The following is a 17,837-nucleotide window of genomic DNA, read 5'->3' on the forward strand; positions in this document are numbered from 1 at the left end:
CTCCTGGTGATGACCGTAGTTTGAGGAGTTCATGTATTCACCGTGTGTTAATGCTTTGTTCCGGTTCTCTATTAAAAGGAGGCCTTAATATCCCTTAGTTTCCAATAGGACCCCGCTGCCACGAGAGGGTAGGACAAAAGATGTCATGCAAGTTCTTTCCATAAGCAGGTATGACTATTTACGGAATACATGCCTACATTATATTTATGAACTAGAGCTAGTGCCGTATCGCCCTAGGTTATGACTGTCACATGATGAATATCATCCAACAAATCATCAATCAATGCCTACGAATTTCTCTTATATTGTTCTTGCTAACTTACTACTGCTATCGTTACTGTTGCACTTGCTACAAAATCACTGCTATCACTGTTACCGTTACTATTGCTACTGCTACTATTATCAAAACTATCATACTACTTTGCTACTGATCACTTTGCTGCAGATAATTAATCTCCAGGTATGGTTGAATTGACAACTCAGCTGCTAATACTTACAAATATTCTTTGGCTCCCCTTGTGTCGAACCTATAAATTTGGGTTGAATACTCTACCCTCGAAAACTGTTGCGTCGTTGCCGAGGAGCATAGCTATATTTGTTGAGTCACTTGGGATTATTATCAGTAACTATGAAGAATCTGAAGGATGCTAAGACTAAGATTTTTCCCTCTAAGACGAGGGGAGGTAAGGAATTGCCATCTAGCTCTGCTTTAGATTCACCTTCTGTTATAAGTAAACTTGCAACACCACCACATGCTATGAATCCTGATATGTCACAAGTTATTGATGATGCTAGTACCTTGTTTCATGATAATGTGCCACTAGGTGAATTTCTTGATGAACAAATTGCTAGAGTAAGACAACATGATATTGTTGAAACTGATGATGAGCTTGAAACTGAAAATATTGAAACACCTACTAGAACTAGCCCTCCTAGATATGAATTGCCAAAGGTGCTGGAAGGTTATGTTATGGGTGAGGAGGCAACTAGAGATATTCTTGCTTGTAAGGATAGAGATGATCTAGAGAAATTATTATACAAGTACAAAGAAAAATCTCTAGATGCTAATATGAAATGTGATCCTAAGTTTGCTACTTCACCTATCTTTGTTGATGATAAGGATTATGAATTCTCTGTCGACCCAGAGTTAATTACTTTGGTTGAATATGATCCTTTCCATGGTTATGAAACTGAAACTGTTGTGGCACACCTTACTAAGTTGAATGACATAGCCACCCTTTTTGCTCATGATGAGAAAAATCGCTATTACTATATTCTCAAATTATTTCCGTTCTCATTAAAGAGTGATGCTAAAGCTTGGTACAATACTCTTGCTCCTGGTTGTGTGCGTAGTCCCCAGGATATGATTTATTACTTCTCTGAAAAATATTTTCCTGCTCATAAGAAACAAGCTGCCTTGCAGGAAATATTTAACTTTGTGCAAATTGAAGAAGAGAGTCTCCCACAAGCTTTGGGGAGGCTTCTCCAATTGCTTAATGCTTTGCCTGATCATCCTCTTAAGAAAAATGAAATACTTGATATCTTCTATAATGGACTAACTGATGCTTGTAGGGATTTCCTAGATAGTCGTGCTGGTTCTGTTTTCAGGGAATGAACTATTGGACAAGCTGAAGAATTATTGAATAACATGTTGAAAAATTATGATGATTGGACTCTTCCAGAACCACCGCTTAAACCCACTCGGAAGAAGAGGGGTGTCTTATATCTTAGTCCTGGAGATATGCAAGAGGCAAAGAAATCTATGAAGGAAAAAGGTATTAAAGCTGAGGATATTAAAATTTTACCTCCTATTGAAGAAATACATGGGCTTGATACACCACCACTGCCTAAGGTGGTAGAGGTAAATTCTCTAATGAAATTCAATGATAATGATAATCCTCACAATATGCACCCTAGCAAATGCCTTTATGAGTTTGAGAATTACATTAGAAAACAAGATCACTTCAATGCAAATGTTATGAAACAATTGAAATACAATTCTCATATGATTGCTCGCTTGAGTGAATTTTTATTTAGAATCTCAAATGATGTTAAAGGTGTGGGAATGCATGCTTCTATGGTAAAAACTCAATTAGAACAGGTTGCTAAATCTCAAAGAGAATTGCTTGATGAAATGAATAACAACATACATGACTTTGCTGTTAGAGTTGCAACTAGAGGAGGTAAAATGACTCAGGAACCACTTTATCCTGAGGGACACCCAAAAAGAGCTGAACCGGATTCACAAAGGAATAATGCCACTACACCTAGTCCGTCTAAAAAGAAGAAGAAAAAGAAAAATGATAGGACTTTGCATGCTTCTAGTGAACCTGAAGTAGAAAAACCTCCTGATAATGATAATGACGTTTCTATCTTTAATGCTGAAACTCAATCTGGTATTGAACATTCATCTAGTGATAGTGAAAATGGTAATGACGATGTTCATGAAGATACTCAACCAAACAAGGAAAAGGAACCAGATAATGATGTTGAAATAGAACCAGCTGTTGATCTTGATAACCCACAATCTAAAAATAAAAGATATGATAATAGAGATTTTCTTGCTAGAAAACATGGTAAGGAAAGAGAACCATGGGTTCAAAAACCTATGCCCTTTTCACCTAAGTCAACTAAAAAGAAAGATGATGAAGAATTTGAACGCTTTGCTGAAATGCTGAGGCTAGTCTTTTTGCGTACTCGCTTGACTGATATCCTTAAAATGCCTCCTTATGCAAAGTACATGAAAGACATCATCACCAATAAGAGAAAAATACCAGAAGATGAAATCTCCACCATGCTTTCTAATTACACTTTTAAAGATGGAGTACCTAAAAAACTTGGAGATCTGGGAATACCAACTATACCTTGCTCCATAAAAAGAAATTATGTGAAAACTGCTTTATGTGATTTGGGAGCCGGTGTTAGTATTAAGCCTTTCTCTTTATATAAAAGACTTGATTTGAATAAACTCGCACCTACTGAAATATTTTTGCAAATGGCTGACAAATCAACTACCATACCTATCGGTATCTGTGAGGATGTGCCCGTTGTTGTTGCTAATGTTACTATTTTGACTAACTTTGTTATACTTGAGATGTCCGAGGATGGCAACATGTCGATTATCCTTGGTAGACCCTTCTTGAATACTGCAGGGGCTGTAATTGATTGCAATAAAATCAAGGCCACTTTTCATATCAATGGTAATGAGCATACGGTGCACTTTCCGAAGAAACAATTCCAAGTCAATGGTATTAATGTTATTGAAAAATCTCCGACAATCACTATTGGAAGTCTTCAACTACCTCTACCTACTGTTAAAGAGAAATATGAAATGCTTATTGTTGGGGACAATCATATCCCCGTTGAGGTAACTTAGTGATTACGAATGTTCTTCGGTTTCATGCTAATCGAATGTGGTTGTTAATAAGACTTGATCAACCTTATTAATGGATCATTTTTGAGAGGTATGAAGTTGATGAATTTAGTGAGCACTACCTTTTGTCTCTACCTTTTATTTTCTGTTCTTATTAGTTAAATAAAATAAAATGTATGTCTTGCCTATTTTCTGAATTTCCCATGCAATAAAAAATGACCCAAAAATAAAAGTTCTCAGAATGCTCTAAAAATTTAATACGATTTTTTTCTGAATATTTAAGAATTTTTGTTGCAAATAATATCAGAGGGAGGTGCACTAGGTGGGCACAACTCACCTGGGCGCGCCAGGACCCCCACGCGCGCCCTGGTGGGTTGTGGTCCTCACGTGGCCCCCCTCACTTATCTCTTCATCCCACATCACCACCTACCTCCAGAAAAAATCACCATTGCTCTCTCTCTCTCTCTCTCTCTCGTGTTCTTGCTCTCAAGCCCGTGGAGTTTGATTGTTTCTACCGCACTCTGACAGTGGGGGATGAGAGAGGGGTGTCGAGTGTCACCGCCGCTAGCTTGCATTTTCCTGTTGTGCATTATTTTGCTCTGTTTATTGCAAAGTGTTTGCTTGCTAGAGAAAAAGTAGGTGCACTCAGTCCTGCAGACTTTGTCATTTTACGTTGCACACTCCAAGGCGACACCACTTATAGCTTGGGAGCTATCGTGGCACGTCGCCTTCATATTAATAAATCCATGGGCAAAATACATGGTGGTGTTTACGCTACTCGCTTAGCTAATCACTTTAACATTCAGATACGCCAACATGATTACCCTTTGCCCAAGGTTCACCTAGATCGAGCGGCCATGGAATACCACCAATTCATTGCAGGCGATTACCCTAACATTCCTATTCCTTATAACTTGGTTTTCAGTGTGAACACTCATGATATTATTCCATTGCCTGCACCTGCTTTGTTTGATCCTATTGCCAGGGGCGGATACAGGATTACGCGTGTGGACATCATCGCCTACCGGAACAACCTAGCTGCAGCACAGGCTGAGCTTCAGCGGTGAGATCCATAGGTGCCCGCTCCTTAGCATTTCAACATGGGACCCCATGGTTTCTTCGACTACTGATTACCAAGTTAGGCCAAAAGCCTATGCTTGGGGGAGTACGTATTTCCACCGACATTTCATTCATGTTCACACATTTCATTCCAGTTGTTGGTATCCACACTCTTTCATTGTATTATCCATGCTAAATTTATTTTCTCGCTTTCTTCTTGTGTGTTTGAAAAACTTTGAGAAAATACAAAAATATTTCCTGCTTCTTTTTGTTTTTTCTTCCTAGTTTAAATTGTTGTAGCACTAAACAGAAAACCCAAAAAGATTTCCTTGTTCTTCTTTTACTTGTTGGGAGCTTTCCCATGTAAATAGTTTTTCTTGTTTTTATTTTTCCTTTTATTTGTTTTCTTCCAAAAAACCAAAAACTCCAAAAATATTTCAATTTGTTTCTCTGAGTTTCGTTTCTGTTTATTGAGTCATACCGAGGAGAAGACCACGATGAAAATGTTGAGTGGCTCTCATATGCATTATTGTTGATCCAAGAAAGAGCCCATTTTACCTTGTCTTCTCCTGTTGAATAAAATGTTTGCAGATTCCAGCTTAGTCCACGGCACTCTTGCACTATTATTATTTTCATATCATTCAGTCGTGCAAGTGAAAGGCAATAATGACGATATTTGATGAACTGGCCGTGGCAGAGAGAAACAGGTACGAACTCGACTTGTTCTGTTTTTGTAAATATGTTTAACCTAGTATCAATGATTCAACCCATTATGATTAAACATGTTTGCAATTTGTCGGTGTACAAAAGTAGGGGCCCTATTTTGTACCCCTTTACTTGTGCACGGGCAGTAAGAGCCGCGCCTACGGCCACACTTAGCGGGGCAGAGGAAGGGCAACGTCGCAAGACTACCAGAGCTGCGCTCAAGACCCGAAGCATGAGGAGCAGGAGGGCGAGGTGAACTCCCCCGGCAAGGCCCTTGCCGGAGCGACCTTCACGGCCCCGGCAAGAGGCTTGCCAGGGCAACTTGACCAGCACCAAAAAGACCACCACCTTTGAGCCTGAGAGTTCCGACGCCCTCAACCACATTGGAACCAAGGCTCGGGAGGCGCCTCCATGGTGGCATGCAGATCTTTGTGAACACAAAGGGCCTACAAGGTCTAGATGAGAACCAGAAGACAAGGCAATAGTAAGGCTCCTTGCCGAGGATGCCCACGAGGCCCTGGCAAGGCTCCTTGCTGAGGACGCTGATAATCCCCAAGTGCAGGGAATCATCGTAGCAATCCCCAAAGGTGGAAGTGATAAGTATGGAGTGTCGAACCCACAAGGAGCTAAAGGTAAGATCAATATTCTCTCAAGTCCTATCTGCCACTGATACGACTCTACGTACACCGAACGTTTGCTTCCAACTAGAAACGAGAAATAAAACTACGTTGTGGGTATGAAGAGGATAACTTTGCATGATATCGGAGAGCTAAAACATAAAAGTAGGTGATGTTATCATAAAGTTAGATTATATTACTAAATATTATAAATAGCGAGTGTGGAATAATGATGGGTCGGTGTGCAGAATTATCCTAGGCAATCGTTAACAAGACCGGTAGTCGTCATTGCAATTTCATGTGAGGGAGAGGCATAAGCTAACATACTTTCTCTTCTTGGATCATATGCACTTATGATTGGAACTCTAGCACGCATCCGCAACTACTAAAGATCATTAAGGTAAAACCCAACCATAGCATTAAAGCATCAAGTCCCCTTTATCCCATACGCAACAACCCCCTTACTCGGGTTTATGCTTCTGTCACTCAAGCAATCCACTATAAGCGAATCATGACCGTATTGCAACACCCTACAGCGGGAATCACTCACGCTTGCGCGACACGGAGGGCACAATAGGACAACACCAAAATAAAACATACAACTCGTACCAATCTAGATCATCAATCAACCCAAAGACAAAGGATATCGACTCAAAACATCATAGGATGGCAACACATCATTGGATCATAATATGTGGCATAAAGCACCATGTTCAAGTAGGGATTACAGTGGGGTGCGGGAGAGTGGACCGCGTAAAAGAGATGAGGATGGTGATGATGGTGGTGATGTTGATGAAGACGATCACCGCGGCAATGATTCCCCTCCCGATGGCACTCCGGCGCCACCAAGAGAGAGGAGGAGAGGTTCTCCCCCTTGTGCTTCCTCCTCCATGGCCTCTCCCCTAGATGGGGAGAGGTTCTCCCTCTGGTCCTTGGCCTTCATGGCGATGATGGCCCCTCCGAGATCCTCCTCCATGGCCTCCGGTGATGATGGCCCCCTCCGGCAGGGTGCCAGAGAGGGCCTAGATTGATTTCTCGTGGCTACAAAGGCTTGCGGCGGCGGAACTTCCGATCTAGGGTAATTTTCCGAGGTTTATGTATTTATAGGATTTTTTGGCGTCGGTCTCACATCGAGGAGGTGCCCGAGCTGTCCACGAGGCAGGCCCACGCGCCCAGGGGGTGGGCGCGCCCCCACCCTCGTGGGCAGCTCGGGACTCTTCTGGCCCAACTCCGATGCTCCGTGGTCTTCTTTTGGTCCATAAAAAATCATAAAAAATTGGCACGTCAATTGGACTCCGTTTGGTATTCCTTTTCTGCAAAACTCAAAAACAAGGAGAAAACAGAAACTGGCACTGGGCTCTAGGTTAATAGGTTAGTCCCAAAAATCATATAAAATAGCATATAAATGCATATAAAACATCTAAGATGGATAATATAATAGCATGAATACTTCATAAATTATAGATACGTTGGAGACGTATCAGACGCCCACGAGGCCCCGGCAAGGCTCCTGCCGAAGATACCCACAAGGCCCCGGCAAGACTCCTTGCCGAGGGCGCCCCAGGAGGCCCCGGCAAGACTTCTTGCTGAGGGCGCCCACGCGGCCCCGGCAAGACTCTTGCTGAAGGCACTCGCAAGGCCCAGCAAGACCCTTGCTGGGAATATCAGCAAGACCGCGGCAAGCCCTTGCCGCCCCATCGCCGCCCCAGCTCAGCGGCCGACCCACCAACCCAGCAGTTACCCACGTGGCAGTATGTGGCTCCTAAGCCAACTGTTCAAGCACCTACGTGATGGCATGCAGATCTTCGTGAAGACCGGCTACTGTACCAGCTCAGCAGCCTTCCAGCCTACATGGCGCTGCATGCCTCGTTAGCCTGGACGCGTGTCGGAGCAAGGCGAAGCGGCGACGGATGGGACGGGCCTCGCTACCATCCCCGATAAAGTAAGAGGACACCTAAGTAGCGCATTTAATGCGTTTTGTCCTGTGATGTCAAGCGATAAGCTTGTACACTGTACAACTTTCCACCTCCTGTGTGCCACTGTGGCAGCCCCTTTGACTATAAAAGGAGGCCCGCGGCGTACTGAGAGAGGATTCAGAGTTTTTGGACCCTGCACGCTTTGTAGCTAGTCCAAGAACACCAGATGAACACACACCAGCAGGAGTAGGGTATTACGCATCACTTGCAGCCCGAACCTGGATAAATCCCCCGTGTTGGTCTCCTAAACCCGCTCTTGGCACAGCCCCGCGCCCGTCGAACATAGAAGGGATTCCCCGTGATCCCATAGGTGTCATTTCCATCGACATCTTTGGCGCGCTAGGTAGGGGTCGCAGCTGTGAAAATCCGGTTTCAGAGTTAACATATCGACTTCATCAGCGCCATGGCCCCCATGAAGAAGGGGGTGACAGCCAACGGGTCGCCCGGAGCCGGCCCGTCCGCACCAGCACGGGTGGGCGGCGGTGTGGCCACTGAGGGCACCGGAGGCGCCGCTCGCGAGCGTCCACGACACTCTGGCGATAGGAGCCAGGGGAGCGGCGCTGTTCGGATCCAAGACGACGATCCACGCGCCGCTGGGCCTGGGGACGGGGCTGTGCTGCCCACGGGCGGCGCAGCGACCTCCCGGACGCCCCCGCTGGCGCCCGCGCCGCGACATTCCTAGCCCGCGTGCGATGAGAAAAACCGCGACGTTGGTGCCCCCAGGTGCCGCCGTGGGAAGAGCCCTTTGCGTCATTCTCAGGACGCATCGGGCCAGCGTGCGCACCGGGACGCTGGCGGAAGCAGCGCGCGACCGCGAGACCGTGATAGGGCCCCTTCTAACGTGGTTAGAAGTCGGAGCGCATCTCGGTCCATGTAGCTTTCACCACCACCCACGCCAGTAGAAGCATTGGCGCATGTACAATTGCTCCCCGACTTCCCGCCCGCCGCGGAGAAGCTTGATGAGTGGAGAGCCACCATCCGAAGCCTCGTCAGTTTGGCCAACAAAGATGAGCCACTCCCAGCGGGACCCTCGTGCCGGCGTTCTGTTGAGCCGACGCGTGCCGGCTGTGGAAGGGCCAGGGATGCTGCGACCACAGTGCACTCTCCTCCCCCGCGGCCGCTGGCTCACCAGGCTGACGCCCACGACAACGTTTCTACGGCATCGTCCGACCCGCGAGCCCGCCGCGACCAACGCCAAGTCCTTCGGGAGCGAGCTCGGGAAGACGCTCGAACCACCATCGAGCGACGGCGGGAGACGCGCCATCAGTCAGATCGGCGTGCGGGGCCAACTATGGACCACCCGGTGCCGGGGGGCTCCGGCGACCTGCCTTACAAGGTGGGTTGCCGGCCTTTACCCAAGAGTTGCGGCAGTTCTAGTGGCCCTCCCACCGCACATTCAAGCCTGATGTTGGGGAAAAGTACAACGGCAAGACTCACCCATCGGAGTTCCTTAGCATCTATGCTATCACGATGCAAGCCGGTGGGGCGCGCGACAATAAGGTGCTCGCCAACTAATTTCCCTTGGCGCTTAAGCCCAACGTCATGTCGTGGTTGATGCACCTGCCAGCGGATTCCATCTCTTCTTGGTCGGATCTGTGCCACGAGTTTGTTGGCGCCTTCACCGGAGGCCACCAAGCTCCTGGCCAGGCAAGTGACTTGCATGTCATCCCCCAGAAGGATGGCGAGTCCCTGCGTAAGTACATACAAAGATTCAGCCGTGTGCAATACACCATCCCAGATGTTCATCCCGCCGCTATCATCAGTGCATTCCATCAGAACGTACGCAACCGCAAGATGCGTGAAGAGCTGGCGATGAACAAGGTCCAGGGCGTAGCCGAACTTTATGTTCTGGCGGATAGATGTGCTCAAGCTGAGGAAGGAAGGAAGTACCCCGGCGAGGACGCTGGCACGAAAACCGACTCCATAGACAAAGACGCCGCCTCCCCGGCGAAGAAGGGCCGGCGCCGTAACAGGAAACGTAAGGGCAAGACTGTGCTTGTCGTTGAGGGATCCAGCGACCCCGGCGCCGCCAAGAAGGCCAAGGCTGACGACCTCGGCAAGGAGGTTGCCGGGTGCGCCGCCTGCCGGGCCCTGGCGGCCACCGACAAGCCAGGAGGCTCCGACAAGCAGTACTGCAAGATCCACCGCACCAAGGGCCATGACCTCCAGAACCGCCGACAGGTTGAGCTGCTTGCTGAAAAGCAGAAAGCTGAATATGAAAGGCGAGACAAGGAGAAGGGTCAGGATGGTGCTGAGGGGTCCGGCAAGAAGCGTGGCGGCCAAGGGGGTTGCCGCAGCAAGGATAATCAGCAAGAGAGGCCCGCTCGGGGCCGTGACAAGAAGGAGGAAGATGATGATCATGACGAAGACGACGAGTCCATCGAGCACGAATTCTAGAAAGCTACAGAGGCCATGTGCGTCGACGGTGGTGCCTCGCTACACACCTCCCACCGCCAACTAAAGCAGTGGGCGTGTGAGGTCACTGCAGCAGAGCCATCGTTCGACGCCCAGAAACCACTGAATTGGTCCCGCACGCCCATCATTTTTGACACCGAGGATCACCCTGATCGCACAACTGCGGTTGGGTGTTTGCCGTTAGTGGTTTCACCAAACATACACAACCTCAAGGTGACAAAAGTGCTGACTGATGGTGGGGCCGGTCTGAATTTGATCTCGCCTGATGTGATCAGGAGGCTGCAGATTCCTGATGGAGATCTCGAAGAGACGGGCGTGTTTCAAGGGGTCAACCCAGGAAGGAGTCAGCCAAAAGGTAAAATCACACTGCCCGTTACATTTGGGGGCGAGCTGAACTATTGGATGGAAAAGATTGTTTTCGATGTCGCCAAGATCCCCTTGCCATACAATGGGATCCTTGGCCGCCCAACGCTGGCCAAGTTCATGGCAGCGTCACACTATGCCTACAATACATTGAAGATGCCGGGGCCGCTGACCATCATCACCGTCCCCTCTGACAAGAATGACGCGCTCATCTGCGCCGACCAACTTTACCGAGAGGCAGTTGCAGTAGCTGCCACCAGGGCACTTGCTCCTGTCGCTGGAGCCCTGGGAAGGAAGAGGGCCGGCAAGACCTCTTCCGGCCAGACCTCCAGCACCCACTCCGGCAAGCGCGCCTCTTCGGAGTGCAGCGCTCCCGCCGAGGACGTGCCAGAGAGCTCCACCGGCAAGGGCAAGAAGTCCAAGGCTGCACCACCAGAAACCAAGAAGGTGTCCGTCAAGGAGGACGGCACGGGCGGGGATTTCACTATAAGCTCCACCCTTGATAGCAAATAGGAAAGCGCGCTCGTCGCCTTCCTGCGGGCAAATGTCGATGTATTTGCATGGGAAGCATCTGACATCCCCGGTGTTCCCAGGGGGGCTGATTGAGCACCATCTTGCTGTCTGTCCTCACGCGCGGCCCTTCAAGCAGAAGGTCAGGAAGAAAGCTTTGGAGCGACAAGAGTTCATCATCGAAGAGATCAGGAAGTTGGAGGCGGCAGGCCTGGTTAGAGGAGTACTCCACCCCACATGGTTGGCCAATCTGGTGGTTGTGCGTAAGGCGAATGGGAAGTGGAGGCTGTGTATTGACTACACAGATATCAATAAAGCTTGTCCAAAGGATCATTTCCCTTTGCCACGCATCGACCAGATTGTAGGCTCCACTGCCGGGTGTGACCTGCTGTCATTCCTCGACGCCTATTCGGGACACCACCAGATCTTCATGATGAATGAAGACAAAGAGAAGACCGCATTCATCACCCCATGTGGTACGTACTGCTTTGTACGCATGCCTTTCGGGTTGAAGAGCGCTGGCTCGAAGTTTGCCCGAGCGGTCCAAATTGGTTTTGAGCCCCAGCTCCATAGAAATATGGAAGCCTATATGGACGACATAGTGGTCAAAACCAAGGACAGGACCACGCTCGTGCAAGATCTAGAAGAGACATTTGCAAATCTGCACAGGATCAACCTCAAGCTCAACCCAGAGAAGTGCGTGTTCGGTGTCCCCTCCGGCAAGCTTCTCGGGTTCTTTGTGTCATAGCGTGGGATCGAGGCGAACCCCGACAAGATCAAGGCAATTGAGCAGATTGAGGCACCAAAACGAGTCAAGGACGTCCATAGGCTTGCCGGCTGCGTTGCTGCCCTGAGTAGGTTCATCTCCAAATCTGCTGAGCACGCCCTCCCCTTTTTCAAAGGCAGGTCAAGTAAAATGGACTCCGGAGGCAGAGGCAGCGCTACAAGATTTGAAGAGATACCTGTCCTCCACGCTGATACTAGTCACACCTAAGCCACAAGAGCCATTGATGCTATACTTAGCGGGAACGAATCAAGTGGTGAGTGCTGCGCTAGTGCCGCAGAGGGAACTCGAGGAAGAAGCAGCAGTAGAGGCGGAGCCGTCAGATGTTGGGCCGGGGCTCTCCCCGACGGGGCTTGACACCTGTCAGATCATGGGTTCCGGCAAAACCCTCAAGGTTCGAACACTGGGGTGTGCACGAAGATTTCCTCCCTACCGATCCGCGTCCTAACTAGCTAAGATCTCAAGAACGAACTCGACGAACTCACAACACAAGGGACTCGAGATTTATACTGGTTCGGGCCACCATTGTGGTGTAATACCCTACTCCAGTGTGGTGGTGGTGGATTGCCTCTTGGGCTGATGATGAACAGTACAAAGGGGAAGAACAGCCTCCTGAGGTTGAGGTGTTCTTGTGCTCGGTGAGTGGCTAAGGATTAGGCAAGATGCCTCTGAATGAGTTCCGCTTGTCTTCTACTGTGGTGGCTAGTCCTATTTATAGAGGCCCTGGTCCTCTCCCCAAATATTGAGCGGGATGGGAGCCAACAACGGCCAATTTGAAAGGGGACAGCTAGTACAGCTTATCCTGACAAAAGTAGTCTTCGCCTGCAAAAGGCTCTGGTGGTGACGCTGCCTTGGGCTCCATGGCGACCTCCGTCTTGCCGTCCTGCTGGTCTTGGTCTCATTGCACCGATATGGAAACCTTTGCTTGATGCCTCGGTACTCCGCGCCTGTGCTTGCCTCCTTAGCACCAAAGGGGAAACAAGGACACTGCACGCGCTGGCGCCCGCCTGGCGCCCACATGATCTCGTTCGTCATGGCTCACGTCACGAGGACCTCGCGAGGTTTGCCTCGCCTTGATCTCTCCGCCCCTCACGAGGCAACCTGGTGAGGCCGCTCCTGAGGAGGTCTTGCATCGTCCGCCTCGCGAGGCTTGGCCCCTCGCGAGGGTCTTGAATGCCTCGTTGATGAAGATGGGCCGTATAGGCCTGCTAGCACAGCCACGCCGTGGGCGGCAGGCAAGCAAGTCTGGGGACCCCCGTTCCTAGAACACCGACAGTAGCCCCCGGGCCCAAGGCGCGCTCGGGCTTGGCTTCAAGGCGAAGCCAAAGGTTAAGTACGGAGCGCCGCGGGCCCCAAAAGCCTGCGGCCTTGGTCGACGCGTGGTGGTTGATTGGACGTGGGCGTCTCCGCTTCCCCATGCTGCCTCGGCAACTGCCCGACTTGACAAAAGGCTGGCGCAGACAGTGCTTGCCTTCATTGCTTCTCTTCGCCTTGCTCAGATCCCCTTTCTTGCGCCCTGCTTCCGAAATCCTCAGATCTGCTCACATCTCCTCTTGCACCAGCGACTAATGGCGCCACGCAAGGTCAAGCCCTCCGCATCACCGGCTTGGTACGAGCCTGCTCTCGACGCACCCAACGTCTCGGAGAAGAGCCTCGTCGCCACGTGCTTGCTGACGGCGGGGGAGAGCAATGAATGTGGGAAGAAGGAGCTCCGGGTTGCCTCCATCGAGCCGGAGCCCGAGGGGAGCACGTTCTTCCCCTTCTTCACGAGCAGCATCGCCGCTAGGTTGGTTCCTCCCTTCTCTGACTTCTTCTATGAGGTCCTCGACCACTACGGGCTGCAGGTGCTGCATCTTCATCCCAACTCCATCCTTCTCCTATCCATCTTTGCCTACTATTGCAAGGCGTATCTGGGCATGATACCGTCCGTGGCTCTGCTGCGCCACTTCTTCTTCCTCCGCGTCAGCGAGGGCCACATCTCCGGGTGCGCCAATTTCATCGCGTCCGGCAAGGCCAGCTCGACCTCGAACACCGGGAAGAAGGTCGACAACCTCAGGGCCAAATGGGTCATGATGGGCACCAAGTGCGTCCACCCGCGCTTGGTGCTGCCGACGAAGATGCCCCAGTCCGACAAGGGGTGGTCTCGTGCAGAGCTTACTGATGAGCGGGGGTCGTCGGTGTTGGAGCAGATGAAGACCGACTTGAAACCGGGCAACGCGAAGGCGGTCAAAGTGACGGGGGCCATGCTCCTGAGGGAATTCTTGATGCTGCGCGTTGCTCCACTTCAGGTGCGTGCGCCTTTGTGGAGGCTTGGAGATGAAGAAGACAAGGTTCGCCTGAGGCCGGAGGCCCTGCCTGACGATGAGCTGACAGCTGTCCTGCGCCTTTTGGACGGGGACAACCAGGAGTACCCGCCGAGCGCCTTCATTCCTTTGTTCCACCGCAAGGACTGGGTGCCAATCATGGCCTCCAGGCCGACCTTTGACGCGCGCGGGCTGGTGCCGCCGGTGCTTGCTGGGGCCCCTGCAGCGCCGAGGCCAGTGGAGCTATCTTCTGACGAGTCCTACAGGGAGGAAGAGGGGGAAGAGGACTCGGAGGAGACCCCCGAGGAGATGGGAGAAACCTTCCCCTTGAGCAAGGCTGACATCCACCGCGCCCTTCCTGACGACGCCGAGGTCGACACCCGCCAGGAGGAGGGAGAGCTGCCCGCTATCCCGACGAAGGGCAGGTCATCGCTGATTTCTCGAGGTGCTGCCTCCGCCTTGACGCCGCCTGGAGCTGGCTCCGGCCCTTTTGCTGCGCCGTCTTCTACCTCCGGAGCCCGTGTGTCCACTCCTCAGGCTCTGATGCTTTCGGGTTTTAGGCTCCCCAAGCGGAGGGTGGACTACATCGCGGTGGATCAGTAAGTGCTTCAAGCTTCGTCTTGTTCCTGCTTGTACTTGCTATTTTCTGACGTTCACCCTTGGTTGATCAGGCCGATGCCTTCGGCGAAGAAAAGGAAGGAGGATGCAGCGGTCGTGCCCCTCTCTGCGGAGAAAGGAGGCGACAGCACTCGCACCTCCCCAGCCCGGTCGCCCTCGCGAGGCCAAGAGGAGCATCGTAGGGAGGACTCAGCCCCCGTGACCCCGCTGGCTCCGGAAGTGCCGGTGCCTGGCTCGGCTGATGAGGTCCCAAAGGCTCAGGAGCCCTTGATCCCCCAGGCTCTGGTGACAACACCGCCCCCTCCTCCTGCCGCGCCTCTGGTCCCAGGTTCTTCTTCTTCCTCTGCCGCCTTGGAGCGCGTCCTTTTTCAGGGATGGCCCAGCTACGGGAAGATCTCCTGGGCGCGGAGCCGTGCCTGGTAGTCGGGCGCCTGGAGCTGGCCTCTGGCTTCACTCTGACTTGGTGGTTCGAGCGTCGCTAAGCCAGGCCGCCGCGGCCTCCGAGAAGGAGAAGCAGGCCGCCGCCAAAGCTGCGTCCGATCGCGAGGCGGCGCTGAAGGACGCCGAGGCCGCCCGCAACCGCTGCCGAGAGCTGGAGGACGAGCTGAAGGGCCTGCGTGACCAGCGCGAAGAAGAAGCACGTGGCCGCCATGCGAAGGAGGAGGAAATGAGGGCCCGGGAGGACGCCATCAAGGGCTGCGACGCCAAGCTAGGAGAGCTGGCGAAAGCATAGGCCGCGGAGCGCAGCCGGCTGGAGGAGTTGGAGCGGAAGGCGAAGGCGAAGGAGGCCGATCTTGACGCCAAGGCGAAGGTCCTGGCTGAAGATCGCGTGGCCTTCTCGCTTCTCGAGGAGAGGTCCAGCGTGGCACTGAAGTCACTGTATGAGAAGGGCTTGGAGAAGCCGCTGACCACCGATGAGGATGGCCCTGCTCAGCTGCTTCCCCATTTGGTGAAGGCGCTTGAGGAAGTCGTGGAGGGCATTGGTCCCATGGCTGAGGCAGAGGCTCGTGTCCTTACTTCAGCTGCACTGACACCTGTCTTCAGCCATCTTTATTTTCGCGACCCCAATGCCCGTCTTGACGAGCTGCTAGAGCCTGTGGCTGATGAACACTGCACGGCTGCCGCCGCAGCCGTGAAAGGCCGAGTGGAGGCCCTGCTGAAGAAGTACCGCGGCTTCGTCCTCGCGCCCTTGATCGGTGATGCCACCGATCATGCGGCTCCATCTGGCGGTGCAGGTGAAAGCGACGCTACCAAGGGAGGAGCACCTTTTGTGGGTGATGGCAGTGTCCAGGGGTGACTTGCTTGCGGCTGCTTCCCTGTTTTATCCCTGCAACATGTACCATGCCTCGTGGAGGCATTTAAACTCGTGCTTGACATTTGGGAGAACGATATGACTTGTAATATTTTCTTTTGAGATTTTGCGATTTTCTTCCTATTTGCTTTGCATTCTGTGTCGGCAGAGCCCGGCCCCGCGCATACCTCAACCGCCGTTGGGCCGATCGGAGACCAGGACGGACCAATGAGTGAGGGGCTATGTGACCAGTTAGGCTCCTGAGTCGCGATGCTCAGGAGTCCCCCTTGACGCGCAAACAACTTATAGGAAGAATAGGCGAGGATAGGTTAATGTTCTACGTCAGCAGAGCCCGGCCCCGCGCATACCTCAACCGCAGTTGGGCCGACCGGAGACCAGGACGGACCAAGGAGTGAGGGGCTACATGACTAGTTAGGCTCCTGAGTCGCGATGCTCAGGAGTCCCCCTTGACGTGCAAACATCTCCATACCTGCCCTCACCGAGGCTCGGCTCGGGAGGGGCGTGCGACGACCAGGTCCGAGGGACCTGGTTGGGTGGCGTACGCTTGGGCGTGACCCAAGCGCAGCCCCCGTGCCCAGCCCCCTCGCGCGGCTCTCCCGAGGGGAGGCGTTGCGGTGAGGCCGGACAATGAGCTCTGGGCTCCCTGAGATTCATACGGCCATGAGGCCGCCCTCAGTTGTTTATCACTAGCGCGGAGCGTAGTGCTTTCGCTTGTGCACGGGCATAGCCGCTCCTCGGCAGTGTCAACGGCCAGCGCGGAGCATGGTGCTTCCACTAGGGCGTGGGAGGGGGACTCCCTACTGCGGAGAGCCCCCGGGGCGTGTACAGCCCCGCCCTGACACGTGGCTTGCACGGCAGGGCTAAACGAGGTGTATCTGGGCACTCATGAGCCAGCGCGGGACTCACGAGGCCCTACCTCAAGGCGGGTTGCACCTGCTCTTGGTTCTTGTTCGCTGTGTTTGTCCCACGAGGTGGTCAAACAACCTGCGCCGAATGAATCTCCTGAGGTTATCGCGTGAGAAAGTCAACCACCAACGGCCCCAGGAGGTGACGTGAACGGGGCCGGCCCGCCAGACAGAGCTCAGCCGTTGGATTTATCGACGCTGCAGGGACGGGCCTGAGCACAGACGCCGTGCTCAACCTACTCACGCGAAGGGTCCTGAAGAAAGACGGCTGGCGCGCGACTCCCATGGTGGGTGGCGATCGAGCAGGTAATAGTCATAGGTAGATTAAGCATGGAAAGCATACTAGCTTAAGTAAATGCAAGGGAGATACATGCCACTGGGTCAGGCCCGAGCGGCTTGGGGATGATGCAGCCCGAGGGGCGCCCCCAACAAGGTAAGCTAAAAACATAAAAAAGGATACATGCCACAGGGACGGACCCACACGGCCTGGGAATGATGCAGCCCGAGGGGCGCTCCCAGCTAAATGAACTTGGAAAGTGTCACCTGGTTCTGTTGACGAAGGAGAGTTGAGGCAGCTGAAGGTACGCGGCGAAGGGGTTGCTCCTCATGAGCCACCGGGGCCCTGAGCCTCGGGAGGCTCTGGAGGTCCGGGCGGTTCCTTGAGGACCGTCTCCATCTCCGCCAACACTGCGTGGTGCCTGGCCTCCTGAGCCGCCAGGATGCTCCGCAAGTTGGGCTGATAGTCGGTCGCCATGCTCGGCAGGCCAAAAGGCATGCGAACGTAGCTGTGAGGAGGGCCCTCGCAGCATCCCGCGCGCAAAGGCCAGAAAAGCTCCTGAGAGGCGGACTTGTTGAGCCCTGGGACGTCGATGCAGACGCGCAGCCCGGCATCCTCGC

This window comes from Aegilops tauschii, chromosome 3, assembly GCF_002575655.3.
Source record: "Aegilops tauschii subsp. strangulata cultivar AL8/78 chromosome 3, Aet v6.0, whole genome shotgun sequence".
Lineage (NCBI taxonomy): Eukaryota > Viridiplantae > Streptophyta > Magnoliopsida > Poales > Poaceae > Aegilops > Aegilops tauschii.